This window comes from Epargyreus clarus, unplaced genomic scaffold (genome assembly GCF_041222505.1).
Source record: "Epargyreus clarus isolate Ecla_fem2 unplaced genomic scaffold, WU_Ecla_fem_2.2 ptg000008l, whole genome shotgun sequence".
Taxonomy (NCBI): domain Eukaryota; kingdom Metazoa; phylum Arthropoda; class Insecta; order Lepidoptera; family Hesperiidae; genus Epargyreus; species Epargyreus clarus.
The window spans coordinates 4,554,498-4,581,164 of record NW_027332216.1 but is presented as its reverse complement, the minus strand read 5'-3'; the positions used below and the strand labels follow the sequence as shown (position 1 = coordinate 4,581,164).

The following is a 26,667-nucleotide window of genomic DNA, read 5'->3' as shown; positions in this document are numbered from 1 at the left end:
AATTTATTAAAATACCTATTGTTTTAAGGAACCGTTATTTTAATTTTCAATTATTATAAAAACAGCACAACTGTTCTGTCGGGGTTACAGATTAATATGACGCGGTGTCAGTTTTTTTATCCCATTCATATCCTTTGCTCGTTAAGCTTAAAATTAATTACTTAGACATACAGACAGACTAACAACTTAATAAACATTTTAATTACGTCTTGTGTCCACAAAAAATAACGTAAACGTCTCAATTTTCTATCTGATATGCCCTCTAGATATGAGGCCATTAATCAGACGAGCTTTTGTCAGGACTAATTACGAAGTCTTCAAAATAAGGCACGTGCAAGACACTATGAGGTAATTGTTTTAAAAAATTGTTTTTTTTGTAAGATATAACTAGCGTGTGTATGCGGTTCATCTGATAGTAAGTGGTCATTGCGACCATAGACGCATTGCCTTTCTTGTGGACCAAGATGGTCCCCTTATATGTAATTCAGCCAAAAACCACCCTCTTCCACCGATACGAAGAACTGCTTCTAATATAAACCTGCATTTATTCTTTTAAATATTCTTCTAATAGCAACCTTTTAATTTTCATTTAATGAAGTCTAGAAATAACATTATCAGATCCGTGGCGACAATGTTCTTTTAATATGTTTTATTTGCAAAATAGACATTATTTATACATATAATTGCAATTTTGTATAAACATTAAATTTAAAAATTACGAAATTATTTTTAAATTTTTTATATGAAATCGAAATGTGAGCATAATAATCTAATAAGATTTTTAACATACCTTTAAATCTACTAAAGATTTAACTTTTTAAATATTAATTGGTTAGCTTTTTCAGTAATCGTAGCTATTTTCAACTTTCTACAAAATTATAAAGCGAAATTCATGTGACGGATATATGTAAAAACAAATATTCACCAATATATTTAAACAGGATATTTCATATTTTCACATCAAAAACAAAAAAAAATATATTAAATAAATTAAATAATATATTTTATATTAAAACCTACATTATAACTTACGTAAGTACTAAGTACTTAGTTTCAGCTAAAATGTCTGTGGTGTTTAAGTTACAAAAAAATGTGAATTAATTTGTATTGTATTTTCAATTTAATTACAATTTACATGCGTACGTTATTCTGGCCAGGAAAACAGGCGTTTGAAATTCACAGTAGGTAATAAATATTGATAATCAGTTTCGACACCTACGTAAATCCTGAGTTATCTTAAACCGTTGAATAAATCATTTTAAACGTGTAATCGGAAAATTTATCGGATTCTAGCAAATTCCTAAGCTATTTTCCTCACAAACATTAAATAAAGGTGATCGCAGCACGGCAAAAGCAAAAAGATAGGAACATACGTATAATCTAATAACTTGTAGTTATCATGCAAATCGGTGTAGTTGTCTTCGGAAATATATTCGTAAATCACAGATACGTTCTGAACTTGAAAATTTATGTAGTGTGATACTGAACGAGCCTTTATACAAACTACTTTCTCTTTTACTCATATTGAAAACGTATATATTTCTCTATCGCGCACTTATTTGACAACTGATTTGATTCAGCGATTTCATATGAAATTTTGAAGCTGTCACACTAAAATAGTGCGTATCTGACATTTAAATCTATGTTCGGGAATCCAAGTATTTATATCTCACTCTTTCTATCTCGCAGTACAAATATTTATTATAAAGAAAGCTCTTTAAACATCATTTCAATTTATGTTTTTCTTGCGTAATAAAATAGGTATCTTATTGCTTTATTCCACACTACTGACATCAGAAAGAGAAAAAATGGTCATAAACACGTTAGGGCTATTTTTTATTCGAGCTTCTGGGAACTTACGACTGATATCGGACAATGGATACCGGGGGTAGTTTATTTTTCTGAAATAAACTTTCATTTTAAGATATGAGGTATTTATGTTAAGTCTGTAGTCGTTAAAGGTAGTAAATATGGCGGCTCATTATTAAGATTACATTGAGGTTTTATATTGTTAGAAAGCCGAATTATTTTTAATGTCTTGATGCAACTTAAATTTTTCTTTGATTGCTTGTGAGTCCTAATAATTACAGACACAATATTGAAAATTCTAAAAAAATATTATCAGAACAGTACGCGGCAGCAAATCAAAATGAAAGGATTTGTAAAAAGGAAATCTGCTGATATAGGTAAAACTATTGGTGCGACGAAAAATATATTCCTTATTATCCCCATTAAATGATAGAAAAATAAGTATTTTCTTCTTTATTGGTCATTTTACTCAGTTTACATACATTTAACTTGTTGTACCACATAGTAGGTAAGCGCACGGAATATGAATCGATGATGAAACAATTATGAATTTACAATAATCATCTCAAAGATGACGAAGACAAAATTATTCTAGTGTTAAATCCTCTTAGTTATTAAATTAACCACGTCAATAATTATAACGATAACGTTTACTCCAGTTAAGCTGAGTTCGAAATGAATTTGTGTAAGTAATTGAAACTGGCAGTAGAATTACAAATGCATCGGAACCATAGCGGGACGGCTGCCGATTGCATTTCTCCAGCGCGTGCTGAGATTATGAAGCAGGAGCTTAGTTGACTAAATACTGTTACTAGTATTGTAACCAGATATTAAATTGTAGTTAAAAAATAAAACCACGCCTTTAATGTTAATTAAACTAAAAAGTAACTAATGATTCTCAATATAAGAATAAAATGATTAACGAGAATAAAATAATCTGTGTAATAATGCCGAAAAACGTGGGGTGTTTACATGCATACATACCTACATACGATACATACAGACAAAGCTAATGAAAGCGTAATAAAAATATAAATTGAACGCTTTGGGCGGAACACACATTACGTTATTGCCAGTTGCCTGTAGAAAGAAAAGAGGTGGTAAAACCTTTGTGGTTCGATTCCGGCGGCACCACCGCCACACCTATTTCTGCCTTATAACAACAGAGTTAAGCACTGCTGTGTTCCGGTTTGAAGGGTGTAGTAAGGGAGAGGTACTTTTCCGAGGCGTACCACCTTAGTGCTCAGGGTTAGCAGCGCAACTGTGACTGACTTTAGGTTTAGGGTTGATTACAGATGTCCATGGGCGGCAGTAGCCACTTACCATCAGGTGGACTGCATGCTCGTCTGCTACTCCCATATTATTAAAAAAAAGAAATTAAAGGGAAATTGTAGCACACTGATACAAGACTGATTTGTTAGTAGATTTGGCTGCAGCGGACTTCATAATAATAGATGGGTTTAGTAGATTAACTAATAAAAGAGGCCACAGATCGAGCAAATAATCCATTATGACCATATTATAATGCAAAAAATCGATATTTGCGAGTCAGAAACTGCTTGCATGATAGTGACACGCATTTTTTAATATCAACTCTCACTTATTAAAATTACTCATAAACTAAAAACTGCAGTATTAATCTTCATCTGTTATCTATTAGGTTGCAGTACACCACCATTAGGTGTCGTACAAATTTACCGCAATATTAATGTTGTACTGTTATTTATGTTATTAATCTTAGTAATCGCTCCTGGTCCAACAATGTCAATTGGCTAGGGCTGGCAAAACGTTATTTCGAAATAGAAAATTAAAAGTAAAAAATTATAGACTAGGAATTTTAGCTATAGAAATTCACCGTTTATTTTTTTTTAATTCTCTGAGTTGAAAGTAATTACAATAATAAAAATAAAAAAACGTTTATGTTGCTGAAGCTTAACGCCTTCTTTAGGATTTTGCTTAAAAATATGGCGAGCCCAGTTTGTCGCTTAAGCAATCGACAAGCATTATATATTTTATTATTGTCAACAAATCTCTCAACAACCGATTATTTCCACGTCTGTCTAGATGCATAAGCTAATAAATATTTACCGAACAGTATGACAATAGTTTTGATAGTCGCGTTAACCGCTACATAATCGTTTAAGCAATAGTAGCCAATATGGGGTCAGCCTGTTTTGTGGTAGCCCTGTACAACCTGCTCTATAGGGGGCTCTACTTATTCATTCCCTTTAAATTATTTATTCAAGTATTTAATTCAAATTATTTACATATTGAATTAATTGAAATATTACCTTCCGTGGGCAATCTAAATGCATCAAAATCGTATTTAAATCAATGACTATATTTATAGTACTGTGTAGACCCTGATTTCTATAGTATTGATGAAGTAAACTTATAGACTCCTACAGGTTCAATATTTATATAATTCATTACTTTGTGGGCTATCCTCCAAGTGAAATACAATAAACTGATCTGACACACTAGAAGTCTATTATAATACACAGTTATCTTCTGTCAATACACAAGATGCAGTACGATCAATACGAACTTTCTATAAAAGTACAATTTCTCACAAATTTCTAATGTTTTTAACACTTGCGCTGTTTTTTAACCAACTTTTAATTCCAATAACGTTTTTCTAACCATTTTAGATATTTCGATATTTATCTAAGCTACTCTTAAATTACAAACAAGTGAAAGCAAATATTATAGTATCTCACGTAACCATCAAAACACTTCACACTTTTATGTAAGAGAGATTTTAAATATTTAAGATAAAGTAAACGGGGCTTATTAAAAATAAAGTAGGCCAAACAATTTCTCTATCACTCCAATTTTATAATATGCGAATGTGTGATTTTATACGATCTTAGATAATACTTTGCCTACTCATGTGTTATGTTTGTACAGATTTATTTAGATTTTATACACATTAGCTTTTGTTAACAATATTTTCGAAGTTAAGATATAAAATGGAACATACTGTATAGTGCTTGATGTTTATTAAATATGGTTTATCTATTTTCGTGGATTTTGAGGGAAGAATTCTTTGACGCGCCCCGCATACCAGACGGCCTAGTTGATTTTGAAACATTATAAATTAATAATAAATAATTTACTTAAATTGTGGGAAGTACCTGTATAGGCTGTATTTTCAGGGGCAGTATTATTTGGTTTTGTTATAACTGTCCAGTGTTAAAGACGATTTATAATAAGGCTTCTTTGGATATTTTTATAGTACTAAAATGGCTTAGTACCTACCTACTATATAGTAAATTTATTTGCTATCTATATTGCTAACAATTTAAAGCCTTTACAATAAACTTTTGGCTCGCTATATGTTTAATATGTTTGTTCATCATGTCATGATATTTCCCTAAAAATAGGCAAAACAGTTGTAATTCTAACAAACATATGCGTAATCAATCTTCATCTTTATCAGGTCCCATGTTCACTCTGTCTACGTCATGTTCTTACACGGCACTAAATCTCGCGTCGCGTGCAGTAACCGCGGTTACACTGGTTTAGAATCTAACATTGAAACAAGAGACGTTTTAACAAGGAAAATGTTTTCAAAAACGAGAAAGTTGACTGTGAAATAATTAGTACCTATATGATACACTAAAATTAATAGATATAGAATTTAAAAAAAATCCAAGTCTCTGCTAAAATTAGATTCGCCATTTTGATTGTCTGTCTTTGCTGTCGTGTCATAGAGAACTTGGACAAAAATGTGATGTTTTTCTGAGTGAACATTTATTAGCATTGTGCTTGTCGCTAGCCAAAGTTCGTGGCTTTGATAAGATTCATCTCACAATAAGAAAGATTTAGGCCATAGTTTGGTGGTCACTTTGTTGATCAATTGTGCATTAATTTAGAAAAAATCACCTTCTTTAACTTACCTTTACATGTGATATTCGATCATATTAATAACCTTTCAAGTGAAATATTTTTTGTAATACTTTACGTATTTGGTAACGCACTCCGTTCTTATTGATATATCTTGCAACTTCCTTAGCTTTTAAATTAGTGCTAACTGTAAAATAGGTTGTAACTACTGTATTTGCATTTAAACTGAGTGGTTCTTTGTGAGTCGCTTGAACAGATCCTGAGCAACACGCAAACGCTAATTTAATGCCGATGTTAGAACTAAACGGTACAACATACATGTATACAACTAAAGGAATATAACTTACTAGACAAGGTTTGAAATTGTCATATCTGTCTGAAAATCCAATAATACTACTAACATAATGTTTTTGACATACAAATTTGAATTCTACCACCTTGATGACTATTTCAAACATGGTACAGAAAGTTTCATTGCGTTGTCATGTCTTCACTATTGGATTTGTCATTTTCAGACAGATATGACTAATCCAATAGTACTACTATTGGATTTTCAGACAGATATGACAACGCAATGAAACTTTCTGTACAATGTTTGAAATAGTCATGAAGGAGGTAGAATGCAAATTTGTATGTCAGAAACATTATGTTAGAAAAGTATATATCAAACAATAGGATGTAAGTGGTATGTAGATATACCTACATACGGACCCCACGTAGATAGAAAAAATGGCCAAAGGGCTACCCTGCAGAGTATCGCGCATGCGCTGTAGCTATTGATCACAACCAATAGGAGTTTTCGAGATTTGAAGCAACAGCCTCCATAGCTCAGAGGTTAGAGCAATGGTCTAACAAGCCATGGGTCGGGAGTTCAAATCTCTCTGGAGGCAATCTATCACGTAGGTTGTCCTTTTGGCTGTTTTTATGTTTTTTCACTTTTCTCTTTTGAAATGTACTATGAACAAAATATAAGGTTTATATAAAATTGTGTGTTAAAAGAACAAACACATATTTTTTGTTATTAATTTTATATTACACTAACAACCCGCCCGCACTTCGCACGGGTAGAATACAATAAATGTTAATTTTTTTCGTAGTGAAATATCAGCTTCTTGAAGGTGGTGGTTAGACTCCGGCGGCACCACCGCCACACCTATTTCAGCCTGACAACAGCAGTGTTAAGCGCTGCTGTGTTGTGGTTTGAAGGGTGTAGTAAGGAAGACATATTTTTCCGAGGCATTCACGCTTAGTAAGTGTTCCAGTCTATAAGCGTAAAAGCCTATTTTTTAAGTAAAAACAGGTGTGACAGTAGTGCCTCGGCATCCAACCTAGAGACAGTTATATCACTATCACGACGCCGACAGCTAATAACACAAATAAAACTTTATCAATATTGGCTCTCTGGAGGCAATGAAACTTTCTGTACAATGTTTGAAATAGTCATGAAGGTGGTAGAATTCAAATTTATGTCAGAAACATTATGTTAGAAAAGTATATATCAAACAATAGGATGCAAGTGGTATGTAGGTATACCTACATACGGACCCCACGTAGATACAAACCCGCGTGATAGAAAAAATGGCCAAAAGGCTACCCTGCAGAGTATCGCGCATGCGCTGTAGCTATTGATCACAACCAATAGGAGTTTTTGAGATTCAAAGCAACAGCCTCCATAGCTCAGAGGTTAGAGCAATGGTCTAACAAGCCATGGGTCGGGAGTTCAAATCTCTCTGGAGGCATTCTATCACGTAGGTTGTCCTTTTGACTGTTTTTATATGTTTTTTTCATTTTTCTCTTTTGAAATGTACTATGAACAAAATATAAGGTTTTATACTAAATTGTGTGTTAAAAGAACAAACACACAATTTTTGTCATTAATTTTATATTACACTAACAACCCGCCCGCGCTTCGCACGGGTAGAATACAATAAATGTTATTTTTTTTCGTAGTGAAATATCAGCTTTTTGAAGGTGGTGGTTAGACTCCGGCGGCACCACCGCCACACCTATTTCAGCCTAATAACAGCAGTGTTAAGCGCTGCTATGCTGTGGTTTGAAGAGTGTGGTAAGGGAGACATACTTTTCCAAGGCGTTCACGCTTAGTAAGTGTTCCAGTCTATAAGTGTAAAAGCCTTTTATTTTTTAAGTAAAAACAGGTGTGACAGTAGTGCCTCGGCATCCAACCTAGAGACAGTTATATCACTATCACGACGCCGACAGCTAATAACACAAATAAAACTTTAACAATATTGGCTCTCTGGAGGCAATTAAACTTTCTGTACAATGTTTGAAATAGTCATGAAGGAGGTAGAATTCAAATTTATGTAGAAACATTATGTTAGAAAAGTATATATCAAACAATAGGATGCAAGTGGTATGTAGGTATACCTACATACGGACCCCACGTAGATACAAACCCGCGTGATAGAAAAAATGGCCAAAGGGCTACCCTGCAGAGTATCGCGCATGCGCTGTAGCTATTGATCACAACCAATAGGAGTTTTCGAGATTTAAAGCAACAGCCTCCATAGCTCAGAGGTTAGAGCAATGGTCTAACAAGCCATGGGTCGGGAGTTCAAATCTCTCTGGAGGCAATCTATCACGTAGGTTGTCCTTTTGGCTGTTTTATATGTTTTTTCACTTTTCTCTTTTTAAATGTACTATAAACAAAATATAAGGTTTTATACTAAATTGTGTGTTAAAAGAACAAACACACAATTTTTGTCATTAATTTTATATTACACTAACAACCCGCCCGCGCTTCGCACGGGTAGAATACAATAAATGTTATTTTTTTTCGTAGTGAAATATCAGCTTTTTGAAGGTGGTGGTTAGACTCCGGCGGCACCACCGCCACACCTATTTCAGCCTAATAACAGCAGTGTTAAGCGCTGCTGTGTTGTGGTTTGAAGGGTGTGGTAAGGGAGACAAACTTTTCCAAGGCGTTCACGCTTAGTAAGTGTTCCAGTCTATAAGTGTAAAAGCCTTTTATTTTTTAAGTAAAAACAGGTGTGACAGTAGTGCCTCAGCATCCAACCTAGAGACAGTTATATCACTATCAGTACTACATAACATAATTCAAACAACACCGACAGCTAATAACCACAATAAAACTTTATCAATATTGGCTATACCGCTGCGAATTCCCATATAAATATTCTAGGCTTACGGTTAGCCAGCGGCTGTCCATACTAATTCCCGTTGGACTCATTGTTTCCCGTTCCGCTAATGGTGGCAACTCGACACGTAAGATTTACTCCTATCTTATCAGGATAGATTGCGTTTGGTTATAACGAACCCCCGTATCTGTTGAATACAGGCGTGATATTAATCTAAAGACATTTCTCTGTATGGTCTTTGTACTTGGAATGTTAGGATTGTAAGATATGGGTACACTTAGCGACGGAGGTTCTGTCGTGGTTGGACTGTAGAGACACAATTGCTATGTATTTCATTATAAATAATATATGTATAGGTACCTATGTAAAGCCGATGTTTGATTTAAAAGATAATGCAAAAAATCTCTACTATTATATTATAGCTTTACTATATATATCCTTCTCATTCTGAGAGGAGACCCGCTGGGCACGGGTCTCCTCTCAGAATGAGAAGGATTAGGCCATAGTCCACCGCGCTGGCCAAGTGCATATTGATAGACTTCACATACCTTTGAGATTTTTTTTTATAAATTGCTAAGGTATGCAGGTTTCCTCACGATGTTTTCCTTCACCGTTTTAGCAAGTGATAATTAATTTCTAATACGCACATCATTTCGAAAAATCTGACGTGCGTGCCTGGGATTTGAACCTCGGAACCCTCGATCGAGAGGTTCAATATATTTATATTTTTATGAAAATAATTCTACTTCTATATAAATAAGTATATGTCCACAAAACTCGAACGGTAGTCGATGAATTGATGACGATTGAAATTAAAATTGAATTTTTTACAAACAGTTTTTATAAAATATCGAATTGAGTAACGAATTTAAATAACAAATAGAAATAACGAATTGAGTCACAGTTAAATGTGTCAGAGTTTAGCTAAAAGAATAATATTATTACCTATTATTAGTCTTTTAGCTAAACTCTAACTAAAAAGTATAAAAGACTACTTAATAATAATACCTATTATTTGTACTTTAGCTAAACTCTGAAGAAGGTAAAGCAAAGCATCGGTGATCGACCTGCCGATATTTCCCATAAATAAAAATTTCATTTGTCTCCTTTCTTTTTCTTGTACCATAAATATGTAAGATATAGCTAATCTATTACATATTATAGATCTCAGGCTTCTATAAAATTATTAATATTGGTAGCTGAAGTTTCTACTGTAAACGATTAATCACATCTCATATTATATTTCTTATCGAAATATCTCAAGATATCGTTCGCAGTAAGTAATTTATACCAAACAAAAATTTCACACGTAGAAAGCACTGCAATATCGCTCCATATTATTATATTCACTTTAGTTGAAATTAATGTACTGAGACATAAATTACCTCAAATGTCATGTCCGCCATTGTTGGGGAAATAAATGATGCTATTGAAAAAGAAAATATAATAACGCGTTTCGTTAAGCGAAATAGCGGTATTGCACTCGCCCGGGGGAGTTGCTAGTGTTAATGTGTATGGTGATATTTGGAGAGAAGTGTTGTGATACATTAAAATTAATAGTATAACATTAGTTTTATACTTGAGTGGTGAGGTTTAGTTTTATGATTACAAAATTCGTTTTAATCGTATGATTTACTCAGTTTTAGCGCTGGCTGTGGTATCTATTGCAAGATTTAAAAATATAAGCCTCATTTTCATAAAAAAAAATAAGTAACTTATTCCGTATAATCAATCTATAAACATTATATTTTCCGTTGTTATAAATTTAATTCGATATGAAACTATATCTAATTGAATCTGATTGAGTCTCACTGAAAAATTCGGGAATAATCACAAACATAAACCATAATTAGGGATGATGACATACGTAAGTTTTATGAAATTGAACGACTACTACCTAACAAAAGTATTTGTCTTAAACTACAGTCATGTTCTATTTTAATATTCCTAATTTAAATAAAACTAATTTTAATTCTAATTTAAAATTTAAATACGGAAGTAATGTTATTCCACAAAATAATTGAAGCTTTTTAAGTAATTGAATATAATTATATACATTATAAAAGTCATGTAAATAAACATGAATTTGAATAAAGTATTTATTATTCGACTGTATCATATTTTACTCGTATTTACGGCAATTTAGTTCAAAATTTATTTTCATTTCCTAAAACGGTAATTGTTATGATAAAAGCGTGAGTTATGCTCCATTCTAACTGTTTAAGACATTCTAACATTTTTATAATTCACTAAAAATATGAATTGAAATATATTTGCATATATTTAGTTTAAAATTGGATATCATCGTAATTTATTCGCATTATACTGTCGCACCTTAACAGTTACGTCATTGCGAGATTCACGCAACCGGCCGTGTTGTATACGAGATTTGCTTATGGAAATTAATTCGCGCTAAGACGTTGTGTATACATAGGTAAATATTAAAGACCAAAACATGTCTTCGTTTTAAATATTACGTGGCGTTTTGAATAAAGCGAAACTTACATTAAAATAAACCTTCGGTCTCAGACTTATCAGTCGCGAACCAAAAGTAAGTTTACAAACTTAGGTAAATGCTTTTTAACGATTATGACTAAATTTGTAATTCAATGAACGTATTGAAAATAAACTATAAATGTTCCTTGGCTTAAGAATTGTTTTAACCGATTACATTACATATATTAGTGTGTCCTAATATGTTTTATTATCTCTGTCTTTTTGCAAAGATATTTTCGCTTTACTGTTGCATTAAATTTCTATTAAATCACTACTTCTACTTAAGCTACGGTATAATAAATATTATTAACAATATAATTATAATAACTATTTAGCTATTTAAAATAAAAATTAAATTAAAATTATATGAAATATTATTATTAATGTATTAAAATACACAGTTTAAGATAACGAATGTGAACGGAAGCGCATTAGCACGCCAATTATATTTATAAAGAGCAAAAATTTATATGAAAGCATAAAGTAAGGCGATGTAAACTCTGATTATGTCGTAAATAAGACCGGATGCGGATTGTATGGTTCTGACGAGTAAAGTCAATTAAGAAGATAATTTACAAGGAACATAGAAAATAAAAGGAAATGCGTTAGTTTGCGATAATAATCTTATTGCGTCTAGTAGTTAGTAGTTTATAAATGATATTATTGTAAAACTTATTTAAAATATGATATAAGTTTAAGTAACAATACGAGTATTTTTTGCATAAAAAATATCATAATATTTTATTCAAAGTAGATTCTTTACAGAATTATTATTGAAATAATTATTGTTAGATACGGTACAAAGTAAGGGGTATTGATGACTAAAGTAGACAAAATGAGTACCTACTAGGAAAACATACCAGAAGCTGACCTGCTATAAAAATAATAGATTTTGAAAATAGCGCTACTTGTGGCATTTAAAATGCAGACTCAGAAAATCATAATGAAATCGGTCGAGCAGTTAAATAAATTAGCATGTACGAATACAATGAGAAGCGATTTATATAAATTAAAATGAAAAAAAAAGTTATTAATAAACAAACATATACAGTAGAAAGTAAGAACAAATATTATGTTATTTTCCTTAAAAGCCATGAGGAATTGACTTCTGAAAGTAAACAAAACGTAAGAGTGATAGCGACACTAATTTTAGCAACAAAACAAGGTATTGTAGGTACATTTAAACCTGCTACTATTAAAACGGTCTGTTTCAATGACATAACATGGCAATTTAAAAATCCATCCGAGGCGTAAAATCAATTTATGAGTAGAGAAGGGTAAAAGCGTATCTGACAAGTCTAACGAGAACGTACTCGTATAGAAAAGATGAACGCGATATGACATCCACTTTTTGCTAAACAGACCACTTTTTCATTCAATATGATATAAAGCTGAAATATAATTTAAATTAAATTCCAATTGCTGACGATCAATAGTGAAATTAATGGCTTTGTGCAAGTTGTTTTTATGTGAGTAAAATCATAAAAGAAATCAACTACTTAAAACTGTTTTCCATCGCTAGATAATTGGAAATTAAATTCTTTAAGAATTCTCGAACAACAAAATGAAGCATTCGTTTTTATTATTCTGTTTTCATACTTGTACCGAGATCGACTCTGTGAATATATGTATCTGGTCCAAAATCAAATGCAGGACTTTGTATGCAATACACCATAATGCAGGTAAACAGTTAAACGTTTTAAACAAATCTTGATCGAACTAAAGCCTTAAAATTACGTTTGTTCTGATTGGATCGCCACCCAAGAACCAATCCATCAAAACTTCTGTCTTTATGACAAAAACATGATTGGATCTGATAAATGGGTGTAGTTGATGGTTTCTCTACTAATCCTCGCAGATGAATGGGTACATCCTACGTGAACAAATTCGTTCAATCAATATTTCACGGGCAAAACAAATAGCGGGTAACTGTTTACCATCATTAGCTTTGCAAAAAGCATCGGATGCGTTTATTGACCCCGCGTGAGGCGATTATTTATCAGACGCTCCTAATAATCATGCGCAAGCGCAACTAGAGCTGACAAAGATCAGTAAATAGGAATAAAGGCGGAAGTACATCAAATATCTTTTTTATCGGGTATATGGCATTTGTGCCATCCACCTTCCGAGGTATTCCGGAAGATTATGTCATAGGGCTTTTATAAACGGTGCAAAAATATCTTTTTTTAAGGTCTGCGAACATTTCATGATTTCTCATGGTTCATGATTTCTTATCATCAGGTAGCCTGTCCATTTTATTGATAAAACTATTAAAATGAAAAACTTAAATTTGAGCTAATTTAATCTTAATGAATATTGTTCAAAGCAGCAACGTTGCCTATTGGATGTAATTCTAGCTCTGTGGTCCTATCACACTTGTGAATTTTATGCTCTATGCATCAATATCGAAAATGATTGCTCTTACAAAAAAAAAAAATAAGATGGGTGTTTTTCGATCGCTAGATGTGAATTTTACTGTGTTTCATAAAATGACCACTTTTTTTAAATACCTTGTATTTTCGCTACTTATTAGTATTACTTCATTTACTAGTAACGTTGATTAAATATTACGAATATATTAGAAATCTATTTGGTTTTTTATAAAATTATGTTGGCAGCAAAAACTAAAGGTGTATTTTTGACAAAGTACCATTTTGGTTTTGAACTATATGTCGGTACTTAACTTCAGCTTGACCCATGAATCATATTAATGGGGTCCAAATTTCTCTAAGATTAATGGCTTAAAATTTGTATCTGTAAAGATAGTTGGCGCCAAGATAATTAAAAGTGTTGTGGATAATTTGGCAAGCAAATGTGGCGCCGCTAAAGAAAGTACGAGATACTTAATTTTAACTTGAGCAACTTTAAAAAATGACCAATTAAAATGGCAACATAAACTTCGAAATGTTGGGCTGTAAACTATAACTTATACCTATCCGTACTTGTCACTTAGAACAACAACAAAATAGAAGTATTTACAAAGAAAAGTAGTAAAGATTAGCCTAATGTTATCATATTATTTAACAGACTTAGTACGTAACTATACATCATTTTATAGTCTACTGATGTTCTTTATGTTAAATGTTTAGTTAAAATACAAAAAGTCTAAAAGTTTTAAATTTATTACTTGTTACACCAAAAACGAAACAAATCCTAAACACGCGTCTTACAATATAGGTACTCGTAGTAATTTCTAATTACAACTGTATTAGTAAATTCAAGTCAAAAACAACACGTACTTAAACCATTCATTCATTCATTACAGTCTCGATTACGTGCCCCGAGATCAAAAGTCATGTAGGAAATCACTATTACGGTAGTCTGCCCATAAATCTGTTTGAACAAGACTCAATTTCAATTTCATAACGAATAACAGGCTGCGAATTTGATTGAATGAATTATCTTGAAAGCACGAATAGAATTTCCTGATATTCGATCTAACGGTTGTTTGTTTTTTCAGGTAACCGTCGAGATATCTCAAGAAAGTTACGCGATAACTGCTATATAAAGGTGAGTTAAAAAGTGCATTCAAAGAAATGAAAGCGGTTAATAAATACCGATTAAATACATGTAATAAATACCGATTACATACGTGTGTTGCTAATTGACGAGTTCGGCAAGGGATTCCTGTGTAGGCGGTGTCGTGAAAGAGAAAATGAAATGGACAAAAACTACAATAATGAAGGGGTATTATTGCACGGTATTCGTTTTTACGTCAATTTCGTAAGATTGTAATTTACACCGAGTATGGTGTTTCTTTGGAAGTTTATTACACGAAATGTCCATTGATGAGTTCCGTATGTTTCTACTGTTATGATTTTGACCATTTCTGGTGTATTAAGTAACATTTTTAACAAAGTTAAAGGTATTATTGGTTAAGCAGCGCAGAAATGAGATTTCCATAAATGGAGGTAGATATCGCTTTAATTTTACACACACCTATCAATTTGAACTAATAGTCTTATTCCTAAATCCTTATATTTAGTTTAGTATAGAACTTCTAAATATATATAACTCAAAGGTGACTGACTGACATAGTGATCTATCAACGCACAGCCCAAACCACTGGACGGATCGGGCTGAAATTTGGTATGCAGGTAGATGTTATGACGTAGGCATCCGCTAAAAAAGGATTTTGATTAATTCTACCCCCATGGGGATAAAATAGGGGATGAAACTTACTTGAATATTACTTCGTAACGCGAGCGAGGCCGCGGGCAAAAGCTCGTTAAGTATAAAACTGACCGGAGCAAATTCACAGTTAGTGATGTCCTACAGTCATAACGTCATCACGATAACGACATCAGTTAACAGATAAGTGTATTCAAGTATTTCCTTTAATCCAAGTTGTTCACACGTTTCTGATACAAATGCTAGACACGTAAGTTTCTTATTGATACATACTCATTGACATGTATGTCAAATTCCTCAATCGAATGCAATCCAAACGGTAACTCGGTATGACGTCAAAGCACACTATTAGAATAACTATTCGTAATGCGGCATCGGTTACGAATTCGTGTAACCATCGGTCAGTTAACTTTTTTTTATAATATTAGAGTAGTGATGAGCATTGAGCATGCAGTCCATCTGATAGTAAGTGGCTACTGCTGCGCATGGACATCCGTAATCAACCCCAGATTAGATTGCCACCTGAGGTCGGTTACAGATGCACCACTCCTCTTGAGGACTAGGCTGGAATGCCTCGGAAAAGTATGTCTCCCTTATCACACCCTTCAACCCAGAACCCAGCAGCGCTTAACAATTCTGTTATTAGTCAGAAATATGGGTGGAGGTGGTGCCGCGGATGTCGAACCAGAGATTTCTAACGCCTTCAACGAATACGTATCACTATCGGTCAGTTAACCAGATAACTCTGCTTGTACCAATTATACAATGATAGCAATCTCCCATCTCTACGGCGATTAATTGGATCGTTCGCGAGATAGTTTTCAGATTTGTTTTCAGATATGCACAGTGCGTGCCAACGAGATTGCATTACGCACAGATCAAGGCGCTTGTCTTATTACTGACGAATTAATAAGAAATGAGGGTATTTTTTATTTAGAAGAAACATGAGATTCAGTTGATGTTTAGAGGGTTCAACTTCAAACCGAATTAATTTCGATCATAAATGTGTTGCTGCTCTGAGGACTAAGTTCGAAAACATGTAGGTGTCAAAGCTTCCTGTAAATAGAACGCAGCAGCGTAAATGCTGCACAATAAATTTATTACACTCGTAGTAGGATTTTTTGTGTCATGGGCATTATTGACACTTAAAGACTACTTAATACAAAAACATAAAACAAAAATCAAAAATCGTTTAGATATCTGTTTGGCCGGGCAATGCACATGAAACCTTCTGAGCGTCAAACCCTTAGATGAGTAAAATACATACTTATCAAAGGTCAAGCCGGTAACCTTTACGACGGCTCATTATTGTTTACCAAGTTACCTTTTAAAGCGATCAAATCCTTAGCGATTATTTACACTCGTCGGTAGTGACAGAAGTGGGTGTTCATGGCGAAATAAATGTCGAATTAATTGTTTACTTTCCGCTTTCTACTTCCACATGTAATTCTACCGCAGATCTCACGGCGATGCGCTTGTTTTTATAATTATTTCCTTAACATAAGACAAATTGGAAATTATAGAAAGTCGTATATGTTTGTGTGTTGTGCAATAGTTTTTGAAGCTACTTTTGTCTTGCATACTGCAGTGAACCACATAAACAACAAATAGTTTTAAATTAACTTACCGCTTTTTGTCCATTATAGGTAAGTAACATTACTTTCCCATAACTATCACTTGTATGTATAAACACTGCCGTCGACCACCATCTGTAAAGAACAACAACAGCACCTCAGTGTGCGGTACAGGCAGAATATCACGATGTTGCTGTTCAAGTCACCCATGTAGGTACCTAGCCTTATCTTATGCTTATTTATACCCTAAGTATTGTTTTATTAGAAATATTTTTGTCTTATTCTTATGTAAGTTCTTTACATAGTTTATTTACATATACATTAAAGACTACATTTATGAAGTAGTAAATATTCAAAAATAATGTAATAAATAACTTACGTAAGCACAGAAACTATGAATTCTTACCTTGCTCTTCGAATCGTACAATATTTAATGTAATTCCACAATTTTATAGAATAAATTTAATTTCATTGAATTTATTTATGTTACTACCACTCGTCAATTTCACGGCTCACCAAGATAGAAACCTATTGCTTAATCTTGGGATTATTTACGATTGAACTATGAGCACTTAAATTTTACGTAAGAACACAGTTCAGGCAAATAAAGGAGCAAAAATGTGTTTACCTTCAAAATATTTGTTTAGAAATGATTTTTGGTAGGTAGTTTATTGTTTGAGACCACCCACTTAGTTTATGTTTTTAGGTAGATAAAAGTACTTGTCAATATTTGTTATTTGTGAGCGTTTAAATACTCTTTTCAAGTATAGAAATGACGGAATAAGTTAATAAAGTTATGTAATAATTAATTTTAAGTTTTGTAGTAACTAACAGACAAGCAATTTGGTGCCAATGATCCAATTAAACTCGTCGGTTAACTTTAAAAAAAAATCGTATTCTGCACTTCCTATTTAACCTTTTACTGTCCCAGGACAATTTGTATAAGCACATTTCACAAACTTTGTTTTAAATTTCCCAGGCATTATGATTTCCTGCACGTTTAAAGCAAATGATAAATAATTTGTAATGCATACATAACGACAAAAAATTTACACTTAATTGAACAAAACTAGATTTAAATTTACATACATAGATAAATTATAATTGACATTTGTTTTATGATTACGTGTTAAAACATTTAAATAATAAATTATACGGCGAGTTTATTTACCTATAATATTATGAAATGGTCGTTAACATTAATAATTGCTAATTATAAGGAATTTATTAGTATGTATGTAGTATCTACCAATTACATAAATGAGATGTTTTATTTAAGCGTCACTTTCTTATTATTAAATCATGTGTAGTATAAAATAATCGTAATTGCTTATATCATCACAAATAGTGAATTTTATTTCTATACGTTTGATGATATTTAAATTACTGCAAACAGGCGTGGCCTCTGGCAGCTGACAATTCCGGAAGTACTCGTTTATTAAAAATAAAACAGTTAAAATACAGTTAACTCCGCTGGCGACACCGCCACAACTTTTTCCGCCTAATAACAACAGTGTTAAGCGCTGCCGTGATCTGGATTGAAGGGCGTGGTAACGGAGATATATGAGAGATATATACGAGACGTTCCAACTTAGTTCTCAGGGATAGCGATGCATCTGTGGCCGATCACAGGTAGGGCTCTAACGTTATCTGGAGTTGATTCCAAATGTTTATGTTTGTGTCATTTACCATCAGATGGACTCCATGCGCGCTTATAGAAAATGGAAAACAAGGACAGGTCATTACAAGCCTTCTAGACAACCAGTTATAAAAGTGTATAAGTCTTACTTCTCCGATGTCATTATTCACGCTACATCATTAATATGCAAGACAAAAACAAATGTAAACAATAAATAAATACAATATTTAATTAGGAAAGTTCGTTACAATCCACTCTATTTGTCTCTATTAATCTTGTTTGCGCGCGTGCATTTATCACATCGAGCTGCGCACGCGCATTCGACTAATCAGCACTAATGTAAATGCTAGGCCATTAGAGAATACCAGATTATACCCAGCATTCTTGGACAAAGGTAACTGGTTTGATTGAATCGCCCCCTCATTACGTTACTCGCTCTGACATAATGAAATCAACAACACCATCTGAGGCTCGCGTCTTGGTAAATCTATAGCTCACTTTGTTTTCTGAGGCTGAATGTATCTTATTTTATAGGTGACTTAGAAGCGGTTCTTTCTGTGTGTTCTTATGTACCTGCGATGTTTATATTTTAGGATTTTGTAACCTCCTGTATTGGTGCCACATACAAGTATGGCTCCCAGACCCAGATAAAATTAAACATTCCTTATTTAGACGTCTGTCTCGCTGTGAAACGAACCCAAAATCTTCTTTGTATCAGACGCTATGTGTACATTGTCCATTTACTCGTTTTACCCTCCTTCTTCGTGTATATTTTGGCCAATTTATTCTGCTCCTTGAGTGCATCTATTCGTTCTACATCGTCCATCTGTCCGGTCGATTGTCTGTTTGTTCGTCTGTTTCGTCCGTCAGTCTAGCTATTCAGGTAACAACCATTTTACTCGGATAAAATTAATGGTACAAACTAATCTATGGACAAAAATGAAACTTGATAATAATGTAAACCAATGACTGACGCTACGGGAACAATTATTATGTAAGTAGATAATGACATTAAGAAAACAGGAATGGCACACATGTTAAAAGGAACAAAAATTGTCTGATCCTATCTGACTAATTAAGTCGTGGACTTAAAATTATATATTTTTCAAAACGGCAGACGCATCAGTATTTTACTTACCTACAGATACCTTTGCGCTAGTTCACGTAATCAACATACCTATGTGTCTGAATGAATTATAGATAATTCGCTCGAAACGGTATCAGGGTATTACCATAAAATGCTTATTCGGATGCGGAGAATCATTCTAGGAACCGCGCGGGATCACCAAGGACCCAATCATGTCATAAGGAATCTATATCGCGTGATTACAGCGACACTTACCTTTAAGTCTTGCTTTATGACTATGGTTAAAGATAATAAAATATAAGATAAAAGATAGCGCTCGTAATGTAATCCTTAAAAATATGTAGAACTAGAGAATTATTATGAAAACAAAAAATACTTTAAAATGTAGCACATGTCACCGTCAAAATTTAGACGCGACTAACGACACCTCATTTTAAAATACTTTCAAACTGTTTGGACTGAAGGGCGTGCCAAATAGTGAAACATTCAAAAATCACTAATCCATATTCACTCAATAACATTACCTCCGCATTCTATTAAAAGGTGATATGTAGTGTCTATGTTTTGTATAATCTGTTACCCGTGAGAATGTTGAAACGTTATTAATGTAAACTGAAATTTTACATAGGTAAGCTAAAAATATCTCAGCCAATCTAAAAATAGCAACACAGTTTTCGAATTACGAGTAAAATTAAAGTATTTTTACATTAAAATTCTTAGCAATCACAAACAAATAAATAGCATACGCATAAAATTCAACGCCATTTTACGCTCATTCCGGCAGTTTTTAATTTGAGCTTTAATTTACTTAAAAGGAAAAGTAACATCTTCATAAGGATCTGATAACATAACTTTCTACTTGATTGTGTAAACAGACCATTCCAAATGTGCGCTTTAATTCAAAATTAAATAAAAAATAAAAAACATAAAGCGGCGCCGAATTCTTTGGAGGTTAGTGTGTTAAGCTCGAAATGTTTTATGGAGTTTGTCGTATCCTTAAGATAATAATGATTTAATCCGAGTCTCCGTTATGTCGTCCAAGTGGTATCTGGCGGGAAATCTGACAGACGGAGCTTATCTTGTCGTAAGACCTAAAGTATTATGTCGTTCCAGTATAATCAACAGTAGCAGGATCCTCTTAACCTTTCCCATAATAAATTTCGCATGACTCAAACAAATCGTAAATATGCAAATGATTCGCATCAAATTGTGTCATACCGGTGCTTTGCTGAAGTTTCCGGGTTCAATCTCCGGTCAGGTTAATATGTAATTGAATTTATCTGTTAGCCGGGTTTTCTTGTGATCTGAGTGACATGTGAAAAGATAAATATCACATATTTAATGTTAAGACTGTTGCGTTCGGGTTTGAAAAGTGTACTATACATATATGAGGCGTTTCAACTTAGTCCTCAGGGGAGGTAAGCAATAGAGGATAATCAATGATTTACCTCAGATAGAACTTCAATCCTTTTAGGTTAATTGCATGTGTCAATGGCCCGCTGATATCAATTACCGTCAAATGGACTACTCGGACTACTCGGTCATTTTCTACTTCAGTTTTACTTCAAAAGGACCGAAGTCCTAAAGACTTATAATAAAAAAAACTTCTTTGTCAAAATGTTCCCATACACGCATTGAAGCCACTTGTATCTAAGTTAGTGGCGTAATGGCCAAGCATTGGTTACCATTGAAAACCCTTAAAATCACCGAGACCCTGTGAAGAGAACGACCTTTACGATGTATTGTAGGTCGCACGAAGCAGCATTAGTGCATGTAAAGTGTAATCTGTCGCGTGAATGGCTAGCCTTAAATCATAACATTTGTAACGTACTGCCTACTACAACGGTACTGTTGAGGAAATTTGTATTGAATTTATGTTTCCCTGGCTGTACGCATTCTATCATCTATCTTAAAACAGTTAACAATTGGGAAGGAAATTGATTAATGGTAGTCTGAAATTACGTTCGATCATACACAAATGATATTAACTTAATCATAAATCTGTTGTTACAGTTTGTCTTTTTTTAGTGATACTCATATGTTTGTGTTGCCTTGTGATCAAATTTATATCCCAAGTAACTCGTTTCATATCGTACTGTTATGTAGTGGTTCCTCTTAATTTGAGATAACCATCGTCTTCAACTATGACAACGCATCTGTGATCGACTGCAGGTAAAACTTCTGCTCTATATGGAGTTAGTTACAAATGTCTATGGCATTGGCCACTTATCTATAAATTCGTTTACTACTCCAGTTATATAGAAAGCCTAAAAAATACAAAAAAATAACATCTTAATTTAATAAAAAGTAAAAAAACTCGATATATTTCTCCATCTTTATGCACATCCGTTCTTAAATAACTTACGCATTCTAAATATATATATCGACTTCTAATTTTAGCGCGGAACATTCGCACCGGTACTTTCCGTTTTTGCACTGTAACAGTAGGCTGTACGCGCTAACTGCCGCTAACACACAACAAACGAAATGACCGCTAGCTACTGTTATTGTGCTCAGGACACACTGCAGCTTCACAAGTTACGTATTATACTTAAAGAATATAGAGTACAATCGTGTAGGAACGTACGAATTATTTCTACGAAACGTCCTGTACCCTTACCAGGAGTTTTTACGATTCGACAAATATGACTGTTTTGGTATTTGTTTACGTATTGGCCCATGCGATTTCCTAGTTCTGACACAATCCGCTAGGGGCGCTGATTGGAATTTGTATGGGCAAATACGTAAACAAAGCAGTCATATTTGTCGAAACGTAAAACCTCCTGGTAAGGGTACAAGGCACACTGCAGCTTCACAAGTTACGTATTATACTTAAAAAATATAGAGTACAATCGTGTAGGAACGTACGAATTATTTCTACGAAACGTCCTGTACCCAAAAGTGCGTCGATGCGTGTTAAGAATATTTCAGAAAATGAGGTTGCACATAAGACATACATTTAAATTTTTAGTCATAACAGTACATTATTTTCTTCTATTGAAAATAAAATAAATATTAGTAATCAAATTGAAAACACACATAAGTATTATCTGAAATTGAGTGGCTACTGCCGTCCTTGGGATTTGTTACAAATTTCATTGTATGTTACAACTGACCTAAGCTATATTTCTCCTAAGAACTACGTTATAATCATATTTAAAAGTGAAACTGCCTTACCAAGCCTTCTTTAAGATGTTTGGCTAATATGGTTCAAGTTGGAGATACCACCGCCTCGACCATTTCTAACGTAAAGCAATTCTACGCTTCAGCAGACAGGCGCGGATTCCGGCTACCTTGTGTATGTGTATTAGTCCTCAAGAATGATAAGAGATCTATGATCGGTTTTAGGCACAACCTGGTGCTTGTGTGCTTCTCCAATTCTTATATTATACAGCCAAAATAAGATGTCGGTAAAGACTCTATATTTCTTAGTCTTGATACTAAACGCTATTAATATCTACAGCTCTCAAGCCAGCATAGAGTCAAATGCGGCCACTCAAACAGTTTCTCAGTGGTAGTTTTTATACTAATCGCTACAACGATCAAGCAATGTCGATATAGGGTCGTAATTAAAGCTGAATAAAGCGAGAATTAATTAGCCGGTTGATTTAAAAGCCACCTGGCATTTCTGCCCGATGTCGGTTTATTACACTTTATATTATAGATAAATTAGCGATGTAGTATAATACAGGTAGTACTCGTACATACATATTAATAAAGGTTTATAAACAAATGCCAAAATAGATTAAATTGATTTTGAATAGTCTAATACGTGATGTTTCCTTCTGATTCCGTTCTTCATAACATTAAAATAACAAACGCACTTGCAGTATACGTAAAAGTAAGTGATCACTACCACCCATAAATATTTGCAATCAACTACCTAGTGTAATATCATATGGATTTCGTAACAAAATAAATATCCTCGGGTCCAAAAAAAATAATAACTAAACTTTGATTTTACAAAAATTGATAGATAGTAACATCGCTAAGAATTCGAACACCATCAAGTTTATTAAGAAATAAATTCTATAAATAATCAACAAAACATGAAGAAAAGACAAATAATTAAAGTAAACATAACCTAAATTTTAAATTAAAATATAAATAATAATAAAATTAAACTTATAAAATAATAACCATCAAGTTCAAAATTCACTGAACAACCAACGGTTCTATAACATACTTGTCTTGTATATTTGTGTGCAATTAAGTATTCCTTTGTATTGCACATTATGTATATCCACCTACATTTTTAATACACCGACTCTCGTATCATTTTATTTGAATTAACTGCATACGTTTGCTAGAAAAGATTTTTAGATATGCCCGCTACTGAACTGATATTAGTGTAGAATTTATTTGTGTTCGATTGCAAATAAAGAAACGTTTTAAACACCTGCATACCTTATCTGTTATTTCATTATGGGCTGTAAAGGAGGTGCGTGAGGATGCATGACTAAAACGCAATGATATATCAGAGAAATTTCCATTGTGTTTTGTATCGGATAGCTTATAAAAATCAAGGCACGTTATGTGCTTTTTATGGGTTGGATGGTATTGGTAATTATTTTCATTTTTGTGTAAGTACCCATAAAAAGGGTAAGGTATTTGATGGTCCGGATTCGGACCGCGATGGGCATTTGCCCTTTCAATTATTCTATACTGTCCGTAGAATGTAAGTCATGGTCTATTTTATTTTTGGTTGATTATGTTTATTGTTACTTATAGTATAAAAATATTTAAGAATGGAAATGTATTTTTGTTGACTTATTTTCATGATTATTTCTACATTTCAACCATTCTGACCCCACGTTATAGAACTAGGGTTAGTTGTGGTCTTATTGTGAAGATTCCAGTCGCAGTAACCGTTTGGCAAAGGGAGATCTCCCACTGGTCTAGGTGATCATGTCCGGGGAGCTACCGTGTTCCTACAGTTTCAGTTCGGAGCTTGTGTATTTACAAGATGTTAACAAAATTTCGAGAGCGTGATTCAGAAACGTGTAGCGCCATCTCTAGACAACTTGCAGGAAGTCACCCGTATCATACCCATTCGCGGTATTAATATGCACTCATAGATTTGTAAAGATAGGTACTTCGCCTTATTAGTAAAGATAGGCCTTGAAATTGAATGAAGCCACAAACGGCTTATTTTAGTAAGTTATTTTTTTAAATTCTTGACAAATAAAAACATTTTTAGAGAAAATTTACGAATATATAACTAATACTGCGTAATTTACGTAATAAATAAATATTTATTTCAAATATTTTAGGGACATTTTATCACGGAGACGTGGCAAAACTTTTTTACGCAACTATTTCAATTCTCAAAACTGGGTACATTTTCTTGTTAGGAGTGAGTAATCTTTACTAATCTATGTATGCACTAATCAACCCGATGTTAAAAAAAACTTGGTTAAGGCTATTCCAGTTTTATTATAAAACAGTAACTGGACCATAGCACGTGTGAGTATAATATGTGAAAAATAATGCGATTTCTTGAATTAAACATCGTTTGAAAGCGGACCTTGTCTCAAGTGCATAAGCATTTGAAAGTTTGCTATGCATATTCGAAGGCTCAGCACTTAGCTGCATACTAATTTGGAAAATTTCCATGTGTAAAATAAGTGCAGAATAGTTAAATCTTGTGTAAAAGTTGTGTGCTACATAATAAGTACCGTTATCTAAGATGCTACATAATGTATGGATAACTACGAAACTTAAGTACAATTTTCGAAAAGCAACTAGTTTTACTAAAGTGAAAGTATTAAATGAAATAAGATTAAATGAAAAAAATGTTACTACTGTATGTAAATACAAAATTACCTAAAATAACCTGCGCTATTTTCAAATACTTTATTTTTTATGTTATTTATTTGTGACTTAAGAGTTTGTTATTAGAAGGTCTTTCATAAAACCTAGTATGACATTAGACTTTATTTTCGAAATGATTTATCGTTCCTTAAAGAAATTAGAAACAGTCTTTGCCACATATACCTTTTCCTATATCTCTGTTAGTAGACCCAATAATAATTGCATGTAACACAAGAATTCCATGACGTATTCTGTTATACTAGTTATACTTATACCAATATTTTTAATCAAGCAAGTCCTTAAATTTATCAACGTAACCGAAACGATTACGTTGATAAATTTAAGAACTCACATTAGCTACACATTAGCACGGTTATTCACGAAATATGCATAGAATGCAAAACGAATCAGCATTACGATTTCATGAACACACAGTAGGAAACACTAGTTGTAGTTTTACTGTATGTATTAAATATTTAGCATTATTAGGTTAGTGAGCTAGCCAAGATAATCACGAAGTACCGATAAACTAATTAGAATTGCCTACTAGAAAGCAAGCGATACTTTGAAACTTGTATCTTTACAAGTGGTCAATGTTTGCATAAAAAGCAGAGATGCACAACCTTTTTTTCCACCTCTGAGCTGCTCTTCTTCATTGGGACGACACGATACGGCACGACACAGTGGCTATTTTTTCATTTTTGATCGCCACCGACTAGTCTGCTAATTCGTTCAATCTAAATTTATTTATTTATTGAATGAAGGAGTCTAATTACGCCAACTGGTACCCTCACTCAGGTAAGCTTACATGTGTACATAATACATAAAATGCCGCTGACGATACGTCGGTGTCGTACCGCTTCAGTAAGACAGCGTGCAGTACAATTTCATAGAAATATACGTCCACTAGTGTCGTTGCCGTCCCGCTGCCGTGCCCCAATGAAGAGCATGGGGGTCCAAACTATGCGTATAATTCCAGCAAAACGTCCGCTAAACCGCACAGGACTGATGACTTGCCAGGTTAATGGGCCGACTCCACGAGGGAAGCCTACGTTGATATGCGGTTACAGAAATTGTTTATATGCAAGTTACGACTAGACGAAACGGCTTGACGGCGCCCGTACAACCTAGTCTAGTTGAATAGCTCAT

The 26,667-nt window shown here is 33.4% G+C and overlaps 2 protein-coding genes and 3 non-coding genes across 6 annotated transcripts in view; all 5 read left to right on the top strand.

The window, feature by feature from the left end:
- LOC140744208 (prostaglandin reductase 1-like) overlaps positions 1 to 26,667 on the top strand; it is a 315,424-nt gene that overhangs the window by 27,765 nt on the left and 260,992 nt on the right. The window lies entirely within an intron of this gene.
- Positions 1 to 26,667, top strand: part of LOC140744209 (uncharacterized) — a 154,071-nt gene that overhangs the window by 108,049 nt on the left and 19,355 nt on the right. For both annotated transcript variants that reach the window (XM_073075719.1, XM_073075718.1), the window contains one exon: positions 14,734 to 14,783. The gene's annotated coding sequence lies outside the window, so the exon portion shown is untranslated. The remainder of the gene's footprint in view (positions 1 to 14,733; positions 14,784 to 26,667) is intronic.
- On the top strand, positions 6,476 to 6,548 carry TRNAV-AAC (transfer RNA valine (anticodon AAC)). Its single transcript has one exon. It is a non-coding gene; the product is annotated as a tRNA-Val (tRNA).
- On the top strand, positions 7,325 to 7,397 carry TRNAV-AAC (transfer RNA valine (anticodon AAC)). The gene has a single exon. It is a non-coding gene; the product is annotated as a tRNA-Val (tRNA).
- TRNAV-AAC (transfer RNA valine (anticodon AAC)) lies at positions 8,180 to 8,252 on the top strand. Its single transcript has one exon. It is a non-coding gene; the product is annotated as a tRNA-Val (tRNA).